General features: G+C 44.6%; 1 protein-coding gene across 2 annotated transcripts in view; it reads right to left on the bottom strand.

Annotated features, from left to right (window-relative positions):
* Positions 1-19095, bottom strand: part of LOC136876202 (uncharacterized) — a 105889-nt gene that overhangs the window by 74413 nt on the left and 12381 nt on the right. For both annotated transcript variants that reach the window (XR_010860549.2, XR_010860550.2), the window contains exon 2: positions 3391-3988. The gene's annotated coding sequence lies outside the window, so the exon portion shown is untranslated. The remainder of the gene's footprint in view (positions 1-3390; positions 3989-19095) is intronic.

Here is a 19095-nt window from a genome sequence, read left to right as displayed (position 1 = left end):
TGTTCCTCACTGACTGGTCAGACACCGAGACTTTAGTGACCCTCCTGAGGTCTTGTTGCAGTTTTCTGGCTGTTGCTGAACGACGCCACAACGCACAGATGGTCAGATATTGGTCACCCTGTGGGGTTGTCATGCGTCCACGACCTTGTCCAACCCTCCTTGTGAGCTGGATTGTCTCATTGTAGCGATTCCACAAGCGTTGAATAACTGACGGAGAGATATTGAGATCCACAGCAACACGACGAAACGTCCATCCTTCCTGGATCAAAGCGATGGCCCTTGCGACCTGAACCTCGTTAAGATGTCTCATGAGATGTGGTGGTTTACGTACAACGTGCTCAAATGTCCGCAGTAGTCTGTGTACCTCACGAAGACACACGGACGCACCGTTATTCACTTTGTTTTGAGGGGTCACCCGACATTTGAATGCATGGCTACGCCTACAGATGGAGTATAACTTCGATTTGACATATCCTGAGTAGCTAAGGTCTCAAGGTATGCTGTACGACCATTGGAACTCCATCTACCAAATTAACGTTCACATACCAGATGTTAAAAAACATGTTCCCCTATTTTGTTTTAACTGTGTATCAACAAAGAGTTTCAAACCTAGGCTGACTACAACTTAATTTTAAAAATAATGTTACGCATAAAACAGCGTTAATTTCAGGATAACCCAATAAATGCACGTGCACGCGCGTAAACACACACACACACACGAAATTCTATTCAACCATGAACGGCATTTACTAATTGCCATGTACATGTCTCTCTTCTGTTTACACAGCAGGAGGTACGGCCCGATGTTATTACCTGGGGACTTCTATAATCCTCCCTTTCACTTCTCCAAGTCCAATCACCCCATACAGCAGCTGCATGTAGGCAGCTAGATCTGAACACAGTGCTACGGGCTACACAACACACTGTGACTGTTCCTTGGTTCGTCTCCAGAGACAGGCCAGTAATTCACAGTCACCGGCAGTGGGCAACTAAACAGCAACAACTCAACAGTATTCAACAGCAGGACAATACTCACAACAGCGACTATTAACATAGATCCAATTACACTCAAGATAGTTGCTTCAATCGCTGACTTACGGCGAGCTCAGTCCACAGAAGTATACACACAGTAGCCTACTGTAGGGCAGTACAGTCTTCTGTCCCGTACGCGGTCTTCAGTCCAGTTACTCACTAAATACTCCGACAAAACAACCACAGCTCCTCGTTTAGACCTCGGTGGGACACTAGCGACAGACAATACCTCCGTCGCCCTCAGCCCAACCACCGAACCCCAACACACTAGAATATGACACTGACTCCAACACTGAGTCCCACAATGACTGCGAGTTCAACGCTGACTCCACCACGGAGTCTAACACTGATTGTCCGCGGCTAGCCTCCCTTTTTATAGCTCGGGTGATATGTACCAGAATATTCGCGACGTGGCTAGAGATGGAACATTCTCGTTGCAACTCCCAGAAACTCACAGGTAAACCAGCCGACGGAAACCACGGAAAGGCCGCCCCCACCCTACAGGCCGGCTGAGAGATCCCCGGTCGTCTGACTCACTAGCCCCTTCCAGGAAGTACCGAAAGGGGCTACCACTAGGCTGGCACATAACAGTACCTTTCCATTACACTAGGGACACGTCTGTGAGACGCACAGCAGGGGCCGCCAAACTTGGCCACGTTACTTAAAAAGGGGGTCAACTCTAAAGGAACACAATAAAGATAGGCTACGTGTTTGTATTAGATTATTACAGATGAAAAAGTTCCGTACAATTCAATACAGCCGTAGGATTCAACCTTGAGGAGTATTTCCCTCTTCCATTAACGCATGCCGCCAATAGAAATTTTTTAAAACAAATATAGCAGGAGGGGCATATGTTTTAACTTTAAGAAGGATTTTTAAAATGGCACTGTTGTAATTTGAAGATACGGCGTTTTTCGACTTTTATATTTTAATTTGGACTATGTACTTGAACGTACTTGATACATACTGTGCTTTTAACGTGTTAGAACTTGTTTTAAATTATTATTAGGTTTGTGCACACTATTATGTATACACCGTCTTATGGTTATTTTAATTTAGACTATTTGAAACAGATGAAAATGGTTCTTAGGAGCCGAAACATGTACTGTGGTTTTTGTAAATGGCTGTACTGATTTGGTGGATCTCCCCAACCATTATAATTTAAATAAGGTACACTCCGAGTGGAGAAATGGCGTGGAACGACATTATTAGACAAATTATCTTGAGTGGAGCTTTTGTAAGAAGGAATGTCAAAATATAAAAGTAAAGTTGGAATTCAAGAGGATACATTTGTGTAACCTTTCATTTATAGGATGAGGAGTAAGGGACATAACGTTCGATAAATTTCCGAGTTCTTTGAAAACATTTAAGAAAACGCTAGGTAAACAACTGATAGGGAATCTGTGCAAGAGTCCTACATGCAGATGATTGATTGGACTGACTGATTGATTGATTTATTGATTGATTGATTGATTGATTGATTGATTGATTGATTGATTGGGACCTAGCTGTATAATGAAATTGTTTATACTCCACCGTTAAAGCAGGAAGCACTACAGGGAAAAGGAATATTGTAACTGGCACCAGAACAAGAAACATGACCGAGAACGTGATAGTAGATAGCGGTATAGGAAGATACGAACCAAGGGCAAAAGAATGAGGTTATTAGAAGAAAGTATACAAGACACAACTGTTTGGTCTTGTTGAAGGAGTACATTCTGAGTAGTGAGTAGGCCTACAATAAAAAATGTATTTCAAGACTGTAAAATTTTCTTGTATCCCTACTGTTTATTTCATTCTAATATACGTTATATACAAATACTGCACCACGTAAATTCATTCACTGTAGCTCGAGTGCATTCTCCTATCTAATTTTCTATCATTTTCAGGGGATTTAAGGTGAGGGCCATTAACAGAATACCAGATTCGCAGCATCTGTACGCGACCTGAGAAGAATAATTTCATGTTTCTATCGTTCTTATTATTTTTAAAACTCTGCTGAATTCTTTGGTGACCTCAGGGCACTCATTTACCAAGATTTTTGAAAATGATTATCATCATCATTACAGTATACACATTTCAATTAACGTATTATGAGATGTTGACATTCTTGAAAAGTTGCATAACAGATTGTAAAATATAACAAATTCCATATTTTCATGAAGGATTTCTGAGGATGAAATTAGTTGCCAGGTATCTGATTTGTCATGCAGTACACCCACAAAACAATCAGTAGCTTGGGAAAGCAGATCAATCTTCCATTTTAAAAAAATATTTAAAAAATCTTACTCACTCACCCATTCACTCACTCACTGACTCATTCTTTATAATTCAAACAAGAGCTTTAAAGTTTCTTACTGCACAGCCTTGAGGAGACGAACGACCACTAGAACGATGATAAGGACCACGAAGACACTAAAGCAAGATTTGGTCCTGCCACTAATACTGCTCCGGTTGTCATTTGAGGCATCTATCGCTGAGGTAGGATAAACCATGGTATTGGTACCAGCTGTGTTATAGGAAGGCAAGGTGTAAGTCGTCGTGATTCCATTAGGAGGAGACATAGGTTCAGACGGAAGGCCTACAGGTCCCGTAGGGGGTGGGTACGAGTAAGGCCCAGGAGGCGGAGCGTAGAATCCTGCAGGCGGTGGTTCTGAATGAGGTGGTCCTGGATATGATGTTCCTGTAGGTGGAGGTGGCACAGGAAAGGATACTCCAGGTGGAGGAGGGGGTACCGAAAAGGATGTTCCAGATTGAGGAGGTCCAGAAAATGGTGGCGCTCCTATGGGAGGCTGTCCGTATGGATGAGACACAGGAGAAGTAATTCCAGGAGGTGGGTAGGTAGAAGGAAAAAGTGCTTCGTATGAAGGCAAAGAGTCATCTCGCTTCAATTGCCTTCCACCTCCACACGTGCAGTTTGGTCCTCTTCCACAGTAGCAGTTTGATGACATGATTCCTGAAAGAAAACATTTAACTAAATAGGAATCAATCCAGTAACATGTTCTGATTATGCCAAAGCAATACAAGAACAAGTAGTTAACACTTATGTTATGTAACGCCTCTATTCAGTGTTTATAGGAAACAACAAAGCCCTTGAACTTCAAAGATTAAGGTCGGTGTCAGGCGACGCCGTATCCTGGGAAGCGCTGAATGGGTCGCGCGACCCAGTGGTTAGGAACGTTTTTATTGTCCCTCGTCACGAAATGTGGCACAGACCACTACAAGTTTGCACGAGTTCGCGCTCGAGGTTGATAAAAAGGAGAAACACATAAATTTGTCTCAGTTTTCGATTCGTGTATTATAATTAATTTAATCTATAGCCTAATAATAATAATAATAATAATAATAATAATAATAATAATAATAATAATAATAATATAATCATTATATACCGTTATGCCTTTCAGCGTTCATTCTGCAAGCCTCTGAATTTACTAAACGCGCCACAATCCTCTTTTTGCAAGGAGTCCCTCGCCTGTCAAATGGGAGTAGGACTCCGTTACTCCCATAGGTCTGAGGCTTGCTTAAAATGTTCTGAGCTCGGTAAATTCGTGAAGCAGGATACTACCCTACTTACACATAGTCCAAGTGAGGATCCAAGGTGGATTGTATAGTCCTAGCCGCGTGAGCACAAGGAGGGCCATGACTCAGAATATGTCCCAGATGCCCACTCCCATACCGTAGCAACTGGTATCCCGACTCTCAGGACCACTTACTAGGCCACTCAGCCGTTGCTCACGGTTCATGAATCAGGACGTGACTACAGTAACCCACACCATGACAACAATAATAATACATACATTATCATTATAGACTGTTATGCCTTTCAGCGTTCAGTCTGCAAGCCTCTGTGAATTTACTAAACGCCGCCACAATCCTCAATTTGCAACTAGTGTTGTGGCCTCATTTAGTTCTATACCTCTTATCTTTAAATCGTTAGAAACCGAGTTTAGCCATCGTCGTCTTGGTCTCCCTCTACTTCTCTTACCCTCCATAGCAGAGTCCATTATTCTCCTAGGTAACCTATCCTCCTCCATTCGCCTCACATGACCCCACCACCGAAGCCGGTTTATGCGTACAGCTTCATCCATCGAGTTCATTCCTAAATTAGCCTTTATCTCCTCATTCCGAGTACCCTCCTGCCATTGTTCCCACCTGTTTGTACCAGCAATCATTCTCGCTACTTTCATGTCTGTTACTTCTAACTTATGAATAAGATATCCTGAGTCCACCCAGATTTCGCTCCCGTAAAGCAAAGTTGGTCTGAAAACAGACCGATGTAAAGATAGTTTCGTCTGGGAGCTGACTTCCTTCTTACAGAATACTGTTGATCGCAGCTGCGAGCTCACTGCATTAGCTTTACGACACCTTGATTCAATCTCACTTACTATATTACCATCCTGGGAGAACACACAACCTAAATACTTGAAATTATCGACCTGTTCTAGCTTTGTATCACCAATCTGACATTCAATTCTGTTGAATTTCTTACCTACTGACATAAATTTAGTCTTCGAGAGGTTAATTTTCATACCATACTCATTGCACCTATTTTCAAGTTCCACGACATTAGACTGTAGGCTTTCGGCACAATCTGCCATTAAGACCAAGTCGTCAGCATAGGCCAGACTGCTTACTACATTTCCACCTAACTGAATCCCTCCCTGCCATTTTATAACTTTCAGCAGATGATCCATGTAAACTATGAACAGCAAAGGTGAAAGATTACAGCCTTGTCTAACCCCTGTAAGTACCCTGAACCAAGAACACATTCTACCATCAATTCTCACTGCAGCCCAATTGTCAACATAAATGCCTTTGATTGATTTTAATAAGCTACCCTTAATCCCATATTCCCCGAGTATGGTGAACATATTTTCCCTCGGTACCCTGTTATATGCTTTCTCTAGATCTACGAAACCCGGTCTAGAAAGCCAAGAATAACGGCCGAGAGGATTCGTCGTGCTGACCACACGACACCTCGTAATCTGCAGGCCTTCGGGCTGAGCAGCGGTCGCTTGGTAGGCCAAGGCCCTTCAAGGGCTGTAGTGCCATGGGGTTTGGTTTTTTTTAGATCTACGAAACATAACCATAACTGCCTATTCATCTCATAGCATTTCTACCTTTCACATACTGAAAATCTGATTCTGACAGACCCTCTGTGGTCTGAAACCACATTGGTTTTCATACAACGTATACTCAACGACTGATCGCACCCTCCCTTCCAAGATGCCAGTGAATACTTTGCCTGGTATACTAATCAATGAGATACCTCGATAGTTGTTGCAATCCTTCCTGTTCCCTTGCTTATAGATAGGTGCGATTACTGCTTTTGCCCAATCTGAAGGTACCTTACCAACACTCCATGCTAATTTGACTACTCTATGAAGCCATTTCATCCCTGCCTTCCCACTATACTTCACCATCTCAGGTCTAATTTCATCTATTCCTACTGCCTTATGACAATGGAGTTTATTTACCATCCTTTCCACTTCCTCAAGCATAATTTCACCAACATAATCTTCCTCCTCCCCATGAGCTTGGCTGTTTGCAACACCACCAGGATGATTTCCTTTTACATTGAGAAGATGTTCAAAATATTCCCTCCACCTCTCCAGTGATTCCCTCGGATCTATTATGAGTTCACCTGAATTACTCAAAACACTGTTCATTTCCTTTTTCCCTCCCTTCCTAAGATTCTTTATTACTGTCCAGAAAGGTTTCCCTGCTGCTTGACTAGCCTTTCCAGGTTGTTACCAAAATCTTCCCATGACTTCTTTTTGGATTCAACAACTATTTGTTTCGCTCTGTTTCTTTCATCTACATACACCTCCCTGTCTGCCTCGGCCCTTGTTTGGAGCCATTTCTGATAAGCCTTCTTTTTACGTTTACAAGCTGCTCTCACTTCATCATTCCACCAAGATGTTCGCCTATTCCCATCTTTACACACAGTTGTTCCTAGGCATTCCCTTGCTGTTTCTACTACAGCATCCCTGTATGTCATCCATTCACTTTCTATATCCTGAACCTGCTTACTGTCTACTTTTCGAAACTTCTCACTAATCATATCCATGTACTTCTGTCTAATTTCCTCGTCCTGGAGATTTTCTACCCTTATTCGTTTGCAGACAGATTTCACTTTCTCTACCTTAGGCCGAGAGATACTTAGTTCACTACAGATCAGATAGTGGTCTCTATCATTGAAAAATCCCCGGAAAACTCGTACATTCCTAACAGATTTCCTGAATTCGAAGTCCGTTAAGATATAGTCTATTATGGATCTGGTACCCCTAGCCTCCCATGTGTAGCGGTGAATAGCCTTATGCTTGAAGAATGTATTCGTAACAGCTAAACCCATACTAGCACAGAAGTCCAGCAAACGCTTCCCATTCCCATTAGCTTCCATATCTTCCCCACATTTACCAATCACCCTTTCGTATCCTTCAGTTCTATTCCCAACTCTCGCATTGAAATCGCCCATTAGCACTATTCTATCCTTGCTGTTGACCCTGACCACGATGTCACTCAATGCTTCATAAAACTTGTCAACTTCATCCTCATCTGCACTCTCACATGGTGAATACACGGACACAATTCTAGTCCTAATTCCTCCAACTGACAAATCTACCCACATCATTCGCTCATTTACGTGCCTAACAGAAACTATGTTCCGTGCAATGGTATTCCTGATAAAGAGCCCTACCCCAGACTCTGCCCTTCCCTTTCTAACACCCGTCAAGTACACTTTATAATCTCCTATCTCTTCCTCGTTATCTCCCCTTACCCGAATATCACTTACTCCTAGCACATCCAGATGCATCCTCTTTGCTGACTCAGCCAGTTCTACTTTCTTTCTTCCATAAGCCCCATTAATATTGATAGCTCCCCATCGAATTCCATTTCGTTCGCCAAGTTGTTTCCAAGGAGTCCCTCGCCTGTCAAATGGGAGTGGGACTCCGTTACTCCCATAAGTCCGAGGCTTGCTTAAAATGTTCTGAGCTCGGTCGATTCATGAAGCAGGATGCTACCCTACTTGCACATATTCCAAGTGAGGATCTCTCCTCTAACGGGTTATGGACCACCGGTGGATTGTATAGTCCTAGCCGCCTGAGCACAAGGAGGGCCAGGACTCAGAATATGTCCGAGATGCCCACTCCCATTCCATAGCAACTGGTATCCCGACTCTCAGGACCACTTACTAGGCCACTCAGCCGTTGCCCATGGTTCACGAACTAGGACGTGACTACAGTGATCCACAAACATGAACCATATAATAATAATAATAATAATAATAATAATAATAATAATAATAATAATAATATACCGAACTAGTTGGCTACATGGTTTAGGGTCACGTAGCTGTGAACTTGCATTAGGAAATAATGGGCTCGAATCCCATTGTTGGCAGCACTGAAGATGATTTTCCGCGGTTTCCCAATTTTACACCAGGCAAATGCTGGAGCCGTATCTTAATTAAGGCCACGGTCGCTTCCTGCCCTTATCCCATCGTCGCGTCGGTATGTTGTTTGTTGCTATTTGCTTTACGTCGCACCGACACAGATAGGTCTTATGGCGACGATCGGTATGTTGTCTCAGACGATTATTCGAACAGGGAAAAGAAGAACACATGGGAAGGGAAGAGGTGGTTTACTACTTTATCATATTATCAATAAAAGAGAGGCATCAGATGAAAAAAATTGACACGTGGATACATCGTAAAACAAACTGGACATAGTTGTTTTCTTTTTCTGCTATTTGCTTTACATTGCACCGACACAGATAGGTCTTATGGCGACGATGGGACAGGAACGGTCGAGGTATGGGAAGGAAGCTAGTGGACGTCGCACCGACACAGATAGGTCTTATGGCAACGATAGGATAGAAAAGGCCTAGGAGTTGGAAGGAAGTGGCCGTGGCCTTAATTAAGGTACAGCCCCAGCATTTGCCTGGTGTGAAAATGGGAAACCACGGAAAACCATCTTCAGGGCTGCCGACAGTGGGATTCGAACCCACTATCTCCCAGATGCAACCTCACAGCTGCGCGCCCCTTAACCACACGGCCAACTCGCCCGGTCGACATAGTTTTCTCCGTTAGAATAGGATGGATCAAAATTCACTGGTTCTTATTTTCCTCTTCAGATAATTTAGATGTGCGAGCGCCGCTCTCTCTTTAGGGTTCATACTTCAAATGGACCGGTCCCTAAACTCGGATCGCGCCAGCAGGGAAGTGATGCCAAGTTAGTGACAATGAAAGAGTGTACAACCCGAACGGCGTTCTATCAGATGCTCCCACTGTAACAACGTTAAAGCAGGGAAATTACCGGGCGAGTTGGCCGTGCGCGTAGAGGCGCGCGGTTGTGAGCTTGCATCCGGGAGATAGTAGGTTCGAATCCCACTATCGGCAGCTCTGAAAATGGTTTTCCGTGGTTTCCCATTTTCACACCAGGCAAATGCTGGGGCTGTACCTTAATTAAGGCCACGGCCGCTTCCTTCGAACTCCTAGGCCTTTCCTATCCCATCGTCGCCATAAGACCTATCTGTGTCGGTGCGACGTAAAGCCCCTAGCAAAAAAAAAAAATCAGGGAAATTGAATGGCACTGAGAAACAAACAGAAAAATAAGTTGTATCTCGTCCTATGTTAAAGTGCAACGACGAGACGTTCTAAGAATTCCGCAGGAAAACGGAGAATGTCATCCACAGATCAGATGAACTCATCTCAAGTACCTCCTAACCTTCTTAAGCAACAATTCAGTCTTTCTAGACGAACCTATTGACAGAGAAAGTCACCGTGTTAATTATATGTTGCATGGTTCAGTTCGAACAACATAAGTTGACCCTGTATTTCAGTTACCTAGATCTACAATATACCTGTAAGTGAATATGGGTCTGTTAGTTAACGCTCTTAACATGTCACATTATCGTGAATAGGAAACGCTTAATAAAATCATGTTATTCAACACAGAAACAGTCAAGAATTGAAGAGTTTCAACTGTGTAGCATACATAAGTTTTCATTCAAGGTTGTGGTCGTGAGTCCCTGGACTGTCGATTGGCATTTAAGAGTGCTTAGATACGAGAACTTCACGCCAACACATTTATTGACATGTGGTATTTTCCTTCCCCAGGACTGAATTCCGGTGCTCCAACATCTCTTAAAACTGATAAGTTAAAGGGATCTTAAAAGCATAATACAATAATTAATGATATTGGCTTTACGTCTCACTAACTACTTTTCGGTTTTCGGAGACGCCGAGATGCCGGAATTTTGTCCCGCAGGAGTTATTTTATGTGCCAGTAAATCTACCGACACGAGGCTAGCTTATTTGAACACCTTCAAATACCACGTTCAAATACCGCCAGGATCGAACCTGCCATGTTGAGGTCAGAAGGCCAGCGCCTCAACCGTCTGAGTCACTAAGCCCGGCAAAAACATAATACAGCCTAGTTCATAAACACAAAAATACACAATGAAATTAGTTACCGTACTCGAATAAGGTAAAGAAAGAAAGAAAGAAAGAAAGAAAAAAGAAAGAAAGAAAGAAAGAAAGATAACTAAGTAGGCCTACTGTAGTAAGTAGGTTGTCAGCTTCTGTGATATAGGGGTAGCGTGTCTCTCTCACACAGAAGCTCCGGGTTTGATTCCCGGCCAGTCCAACGTTTTTAATGCTTAGTTGAGGGCTGGAACGCGGTTCGCTCAGAGATCAACTGAGGAGTTGATACATGAGACTGCGGACCCGGTCAAGAAAGCCTAGCAATACAGCTAAGTATGGCGTCTCACCGATCACATTGGACTCCGGTATCTGCAGCCCATCGGGATATGCAACAGTTGTCTTAGTAGGCCAAGGCCGTAAAAGGGCTATCTTTTACGGTTTTCGGAGACGCCGGGATGCCGGAATTTTCTCCCCCAGTTCTTACACGTGCCATTAAATCTAACGAAACAAGGTTGACGTACCTGACCCGGGATCAAACCCGCCAACATGGCCAAGGACCTTCAGTTTAACGTCAAATCCAAACTGGTAGGATGCCACTTTTTCAATTCAAAAATACCACATGCATTGGCCGGGATTCCAACTTCAGCCGCTTTTATGAGAAGCCAGTGACGATGCCACTCGTCTGTCACGCCCCTTGTCATTAGTCACAGACTTTCTGTATTTTCTCTGGAAGCATTCTACCCACCAACTTCAAATTATGTATAGCTTGTAGCCTATACCACATGATTAATACCCGGATACATAAAATGATGACCGAGCGAGTTCGCCATGAGGTTAGGGTCGCGCAGCTGTGAACTTGCATTCGGGAGATAGTGGATTCGAATCCCACTGTCGGCAGCTTGAAGCTGGTCTCTCGTGGTTTCCCATTTTTCACACCACGCAAATGCTGGGGCTGTACCTTAAGGCCACGGCCCCTTCCCTTCGTCGCCATCTGTGTCCGTGCGACGAAAAGCAAATATTGTAAAAAGAAAATAACCAGTGGCGTATACTGAGGGCTACCAAGGCTATCGTGAAACCCAAACTTCAATTGAGAACAATGGAAGTCTAAAGCACTTATAATGTAAGCATCTGAAACACTGTTCCCTTTACAAAACTTGAAAGCAGTGAGAAGAAACGTCGCACGTATTGCTGAGAGCAAGGCATCGGATACTGATATTGCAGCCCAGACTCTCGTGTCTCGTCCCTCTCCCCTCAACCAATTGCAGACGTTACTGGATGATGGCCCAACTCAAACTCAACGCTATCGCCAACAAATGGTAAATTTAAATCACGCGTTGATCGAAAGACGACCGGAATGAGCCAGAAGACATGGCAAAGTAATTTTGTTACACGACAATGCGCCGTCTCACACAGCAAAACCAGTGCAAGACACCTTGAAATCGCTTGGATGGGACATCCTTCCACACCCGCCGTACTGTCCCGATCTGGCACCATGACTATCACCGCTTTGTATCAATGGGGCACGCGCTCGCAGAGCAGCACTTCAGCAATTTCGAGGAAGTTGGAAAATGGTTCGACGAATGGTTTCCTGCAAAAGACAAGCAGTTTTCCTGGCATGGTATTCATTGCTTAGGTACCTGAAAGATGGGCGAAGTGTGTAGAAGTCGATGGTTAATATTTTGAATAAAGAAAAAAAAATCCCTTAAAAATTACGTATTATCAAAAAACCGGCAAAACTTTATGCATACACTTGGTATCTTTAAGATATTCCACGTTTCATGATTTCAAGGCAAAACAATAATGAATAACCGATCCTAGCCATGACTCAGCAACAACGCATCTTTCAAAGTTGAGATATTATTTTTGGCTGTGATTATCGTATAAATTTCGTCTTGAAAAATGCTCTTCAGATTTCTGACATCCTGTATTTTTCAATGTACAGCAGGGAAGATTTCAGTAAGTAGATTTAAAATACAGTCGAAATCGTTTATTGCGACATGGCTTTTAACGACGTACTGGATATAACGGCAAAATCTAACGGTTCCGTCTAAATCCTAATATAAGCAGCGTATTTTAAAAATTAGTACGACGTCGCTTATTACGACATATCGTATAAAACGACGTATTTTCATCACATTATCGCAGAAACGTATCGGCTATAACGTCCAATGTTGATTTTTATTTGTTACATATTTGGGATTTGCTGTAAAGCTTATTTTCAAACTCTTGTTTTTAGTAGAGTGTAGATTTCAAATCAGTCTCTGTTAAATAGTCAAGGCAAACATCGCTATGAAGATGTCGCAAAAGAAAGGGGAAGTGTTTAATACTGAAGTAAATCATGGCAATTAGAAAATGGGGAGAAAAACGTTAGTATCGTGAAGGATGATGATGATGTTTGTTGTTTAAAGGGGCCTAACATCTAAGGTCATCGGCCCCTAATGGTACGAGATGGACGACATGATTTGATAATTAAAATTTTAAAATGTACCACTAACTAGAGTTTAAAATAAATGGTGATGAAAAATGGTTATGAGATTAAAACAATCAGTGGATCTAATTCCCAATGCCCTATTTTCTAATAAAATTATAGAAAATACAGGTGACGATGGAACAAGGCATTGTCTGGAAGTACAGATATACACATATATAATTCTTGTTAGAAGTTAAAATAACACATTAAAATACGCAAACACGAACTAAAATAGAGTCAGTGGGATAAAAGCGCGATTAACACGAATACACTAAGACAAAGGACATTATTACACACGATAGAAAAGACTACTATCCCTCATAAAACGGATGACGAGCAGTCCGCTCGCAGGATGAAGGAGATGGTACTCGGGAGTTTTAGCCTACGACGCAGATCGACCAGGTCTACGCACTCCGTAAGGACATAACCATATATCTCAGCTGAGAGCAAATATCACTTGCAGGAACCTTGTAAGGCAACGGGGGCAGTACAACTGCCTCTTTGGCAGCCCTATCTGCTAACTCGTTCCCCTCTACATCCATGTGGCTTGGGAGCCACATAAACTTGATTCTGGTGCCGGCATCCGAACACCCGGCCAGCAGATCCTAGATCCGCTGTACCAGAGGGTGCCGAGGGAAACAGGTATCAATAAACTGTAGCGAGCTCAAAGAGTCAGTACACAGAAGAAAGTTTCGGCGTTCATCGGGCAGTGCGTATCTCAGGGCTTCACAGATAGCATAGAGCTCTGCTGTGAACATATTACAAGTTTCCGGGAGAGCAAAAAGTAACGTATCATTGTCGGCAACGAACGCAGAGCCCACCTTCGTTTCTGTCCTCGAACCATCCGTATAAACGACGACCGAACCTGAATACCGGCCAATAACGGACAGGACAGCCTCCGATAAATCGAAGGGTCGGTGTTTTCCTTCGGGCCAGTGTGCAGATTCGGGATTATTTCAGGTCGTCGTATTATCCACGGAGGTACCCCACTTGATTGCCTGACTAGGCAAGGAACCTAAGGTACATCGAACAATCTGTGACTGCTATCCAAGCGCATTCCAACCGGCCGCGTTGCTCGGGGATAAGCAGCGTACAGCCGACGGTCTCCATTGTGGAATACGCAAGAATAGCTTAGGTGAAGTGGCATCTGTCGCAAATTTGCAGCATAGGATAGAAGCATTTGCTGGCGCCTTAGGTGTAAAGGCGGCACACCAGATTCAGTGAGCAGGCTAGCAATGGGGCTTGTACGAAAAGCTCCCGTCTCCAACCTAACCCCGCTGTGGTGGATGCTATTCAATTTCGCAAGGACGCTTTGCCTTGTTGAGCCATATGTTGCACTGCCGTAGCCTAACACTTTTAACTGCCGCACATGTGGCTCCCACGATAATTTGTTATCGAAAAGGAGCCCAAGAAATCGGTGTCAAATACGGGAAAAGCGACATTTCCTAAATAAAGCTCGGGATGCCAGAGGTCTTTGCGGTTGAAAACCGAAAGCCATGTTCTAAAGTCCTAATAGCTTGCTGTAATTGTCGCTCTGCGACTGTTTTCATAGTATGCGAGCTACAGGGTCTTTTTTATGGCTTGCTCCGTGTGTCAAGGGAACACGCACGGAAGGCGATAGCCGGGTGACTCATTTGCCAAGAGATATATTGCTCTGAGTGGTGCTGCGGAGCCAGCTAAACAAAAAAAAAAAGACCCTGTATAATGCAGAGCAAAATCATCCACATACAGCTGAACCAGCAGCAGCGACAATACCGTTAATGGCAATCGCGAACAGAGTGACACTAAGAACCGATCCCTGTGGGACTCCATTTTCTTGAACGTGGTATTGCGAAGTTGCCCTCCCAACTCGGACACGGAATAGACGGAGAGACAAAAAATTCGCAATAAATACCGGCAAGTTACCTCAGAATCACCATATATGCAGGGCTGAAAGGATACCATATCGCCATGTAGTGCCATAAGCCTTTTCTAAGTCGAAGAAAACAGCTACCAAATGCCGTTTGCGGAGAAATGCACCCTGGACAGATCTCTCCAAGCGTACCAGGTGGTCAGCGGTTGAGCGAGCGGCTCGAAAACCACATTTGTACTCAGACAAAAGTTCTTGTTTCTCCAGACATCACACAAGTCGGCGATTTACCATCCTCTCAAATAGCTTACACAAACAGTAAGACCAATAGGTCTATAGCCTCCTGCGTACTTGGTATGTTTATCAGGCTTGAGGACAGGAATGACAATGCTCTTCTCGCCACTGAGGTGGAAACTCACCCTCTATCCAGATTTGGATGCAACACACGAAAGAGATATAACAGATTAAACTCACTAAGGTGTTTCAACATCTGGTTATGGACAATGTCTGGTCCAGGAGACGTGTCCTTGCAAAGCGCCAAGGCGCTGCGGAGTTCCCACTCCGTAAAGGGCACGTTATAGTCCTCTGAAGCTTGAGTTTCAAAACTAAGGTGATGAAGTTCTGCCACCCGCTTCAGAGCGAGGAAATCACGATGGTAATTCCCGGAACCAGACAAGTCCGCGAAATGACGGGCTAGATGGTTACCTATTGAGAGTGGTACTGTGACGGTACTGCCTGCAATGGAAATTCCCGGTACAGAAGATGATACTTGGGTACCCGAAATACGTCGTAGTCCACACTTGAGATGATGGAGTATGTGACATCATAGACGACACATATCTCTCTGACGAAGCTTTCTTACTTTGGCGAATGAGAACTTGCGCCTTGCGCGCCGAGTTTTTTTAAATGCTACCAAGTTGGCCACAGCAGGATGCCTACGATAGCGTTTATGAGCGCGACGGCGTTCTTTGATAGCTGCTGCGATTTCTTCGTTCCACCAAGGTACGAGTTTTTGGCGAGGAGTCCCTGAGAAGGACGGAATGAACTCCTCAGCAGCAGCAAGAATAACGTGTGTTATGTAAGTTATTTCGCCGTCTACGATCCGCCTGTTTCACGTCGTTAAAGACAGCTAGTGATGTGAACATAAGCCAATCAGCATGTTTAAGAATCCACCGAGGAGGAGCCTCGACGGATTTTTGTTTCAACAAAGTAAGAATAATGGGAAAATGGTCACTATCACAGAGATCATCGTGTGTATTCCACCAAAACAGCGGAACCAATGTTCGGCTGCACAGACATAGACTTAAGTCTATGCGAGAGTATGTGCCATAATGTACACATAAATGAGTTGGTTCACTTATGTTCAAAATACATAAATCCAGCTCTGTTACTAATGTTTCCAACTCCCTTCCCCTGGGGCAAGGCGTTTCAGAGCCCCGTATAGGGTGATGGGCGTTAAAATTTCCCAATAAGAGAAAGGGAGGTGGAAGCTAATCTACAAGATCCGTGACATCGTTTATGTTAAGAGGCTGGCCTGGTGGAAAATAAACATTACATACTGTTGCTATGACAGGCAGCGGTACCCGCAACGCAAGTGCTTCCACTGGGATTCTTAGAGGAACCTCTTCGCTATAAGTATCAGAACGAACAAAAATACCCACGCCACCGGACGCCCGGTAAGCATAATATCGTTCTGTGAGTATAGTCTGAAATTTCTCAAGACCGTATGATGACCAGGTCTGAGGTTTGTCTCCTGAATACAGACTATACTCGCCGCGAACTCACCATTGAGCTGACGCAGCTCCGCAAGATGTCTGTCATAACCGTTACAATTCCACTGTAACAGTTCCATAGTGTGGACTAAAAGAGAGTGTGTTTGGTTATGAGCGACAAGGTGCTCTTAAACCTAAACACTACCAATATCAACATCTACATCCGTAGATGACAGCTCGACGTCCATCCCGTTATCGACAGACGGTGGGACTGACGCCCAGAACTTCGACGCTTTCTGGGGACGGAAGTTCCCCTACGAGGGGAGCGCGCAGGTTTTGCAGCAGGCGTACCTGCTGGCGCAGACTCATACCCTCCAGATGGAGAGCATGATTTCCCCTTCGCAGAAGAAGTGCGGGAGCGCTCGGTAAGGGCGTTTCTCTTCTCCGCCTTCTTTTCGTGTTTAGATAGGCTGGGATATAATTTCCCAGCGCCGGTCGACGATGCCGCCTCCGCCGGCCTCTTAGGGGGGGACTTGACCTTCCCCCCTGCTGTGACGCCTTAGGACTGCCAGCCTGCACAGACTTCTCAGGAGCAACAGCCGCCTTGAGCGCAGCGATCTTCACAGCTAACGATGTCGTGAATGACGAACCTGGGAGACTCTGAGCTATTATGCTGTAGTCTAGTGTACAGGCAGATTTATTTGTGGAATTAAACTTACGGCGCGCTTCCTGATAGGAAAGACCTCCCAGGGTCTAGATCTCCTAGATCTTCTTCTCACTCAGATATGTCGGGCAGTTCCGATCTCGAGGAGAATGAAGATCAGAACAGTTAGTGCACCTGTACGGACTTGTGCACTCCTCCGCGCCGTGAGCTCCTCTTCCACATGTACCACACACACTGACTGATTCGAACAATGAGATTCCATATGTCCGAATCTCTGGCATTGATAGCATCGCCTAGGAGGCGTTATGTACGGCCTCGCATCGAAACGATAAATAAGTTGTTACCTTGACTTTGTCTGGTAACACTGACAACTAGAAAGAGACAATGAAGGCACCAGTGGCAACGACTTCACCGTTGACTTTGCGCGTAATGCGCCGGGCGTACGTCACGTCGCGGTTCTTCATGTCTTCCATCAACTCTTCGTCAGTGTTCAAAATAAGGTAGCGGTGGAAGATGACTCCGCGAATCAGATTCAAGGATTTATGCTCCCCTACTTTGACGGGGATTTCGCCAAAGTGGTCGCACTTAAGCAACTGATCGGCTTGCAGTGCTATTGGTGTCTTCAAAAGCAGACCACCATTGCGAATTTTCTTGAGATCCTCAAGCTCGCCGTAGACGCCGTCAATGTGCCTACTAAAAAGGATCGATTTTACCAGCTTAACATCATGCCCATCGGTTCTGGTGGCAACCAGAGAGGTGGTGGTGTGATTATTGTTTTAATAGGAAGTACAACTAGGCAACCATCCTCTATATAACACTAATCAGAGAGAAAAAATGAAGGGGTCCGACATTTCGACAAATGAAAGTATCGGCCAAAGAAAGACAAGGGCCACGAAGGGCGTGAAAATGAAAGACTCCCTAGCCCTCACAAACCTAATAGCGTCGGGGTCGGAAAGAACAAGCGTTGACCAAGAGAGGTCGGATAGGATAGATGAAAGTGAGGAGCCCGAGACAATTGGAAGCAAAACCAGGACTCAGCTAAGGGCCCCGTGGTCGCCAACCCAACTCCACAATTCAGCGCCCCTGGGGCCCCTTCTAGTCGCCTCTTACGACAGACAGTTGATACCGTGGGTGTCATTCTACCGCACCCACCCACAGGGGGAAGCAACCAGAAACCTAGGGAAACTGGAACCCATTCCTTCACGCTGCGCATGTTCCTAGGTGGTTGAACTCCTCAAGGAATCAAAAGTTAAAGACTTCGGTAGGGGATTACCTTGGGCAGGTCGAAGATGTTTCGAAGCCATGCCCGAAATCATCCTCCCGAATACCACCCACTCCGATCAGCGGTCTCTAGCCGAACCAAGCAGCCAAGGCAATACCCACCTGGTCGTAGCCGGCATTGCCCGGGGTCCGATGTTGGACGATGCCTAATACGGAATGACTGAGGCAATGAGCACTAGGACTCCCTCCAATCACCCGCAATAGCATGTACCACGTAGCGTGTACAGAGCACTAAATATAAGATAAAAACATTAAAAAACAATTAATAATAATATGTCCTGGCATTCGGCTGTGTGGGGACCTGTGTTGACAGGCGGATACTACCGCACGGGTACATGACGCTCCCACCTGCCGATCCCTGGGTGGTCACAAGCGGGCTTTCGGGTGTAATCGCACACGGAAGAGGCCCATCTCCGAGCAGCACGCACATCAACAATTTTGAATCGGTCTACAACTAACCCTCATAAAAACAATATATATATATATATATATATAAGAGTTTTGTCTGTACACTGCTCCGAATTTAAAAAGGATGGTATTTCTGTATCAGTCCTGTCCACAGTAACAAGGAATGCACTTTTTCCGTAATTTCTGTCTGTCTGTCTGTCTGTCTGTCTGTCTGTCTGTCTGTCTGTCTGTCTGTCTGTCTGTCTGTCT

The sequence above is a fragment of the Anabrus simplex genome, chromosome 6 (assembly GCF_040414725.1).
Source record: "Anabrus simplex isolate iqAnaSimp1 chromosome 6, ASM4041472v1, whole genome shotgun sequence".
Lineage (NCBI taxonomy): Eukaryota > Metazoa > Arthropoda > Insecta > Orthoptera > Tettigoniidae > Anabrus > Anabrus simplex.
Note: the sequence above shows the minus strand (reverse complement) of the source record. Positions and strands in the feature narration are given on the sequence as shown.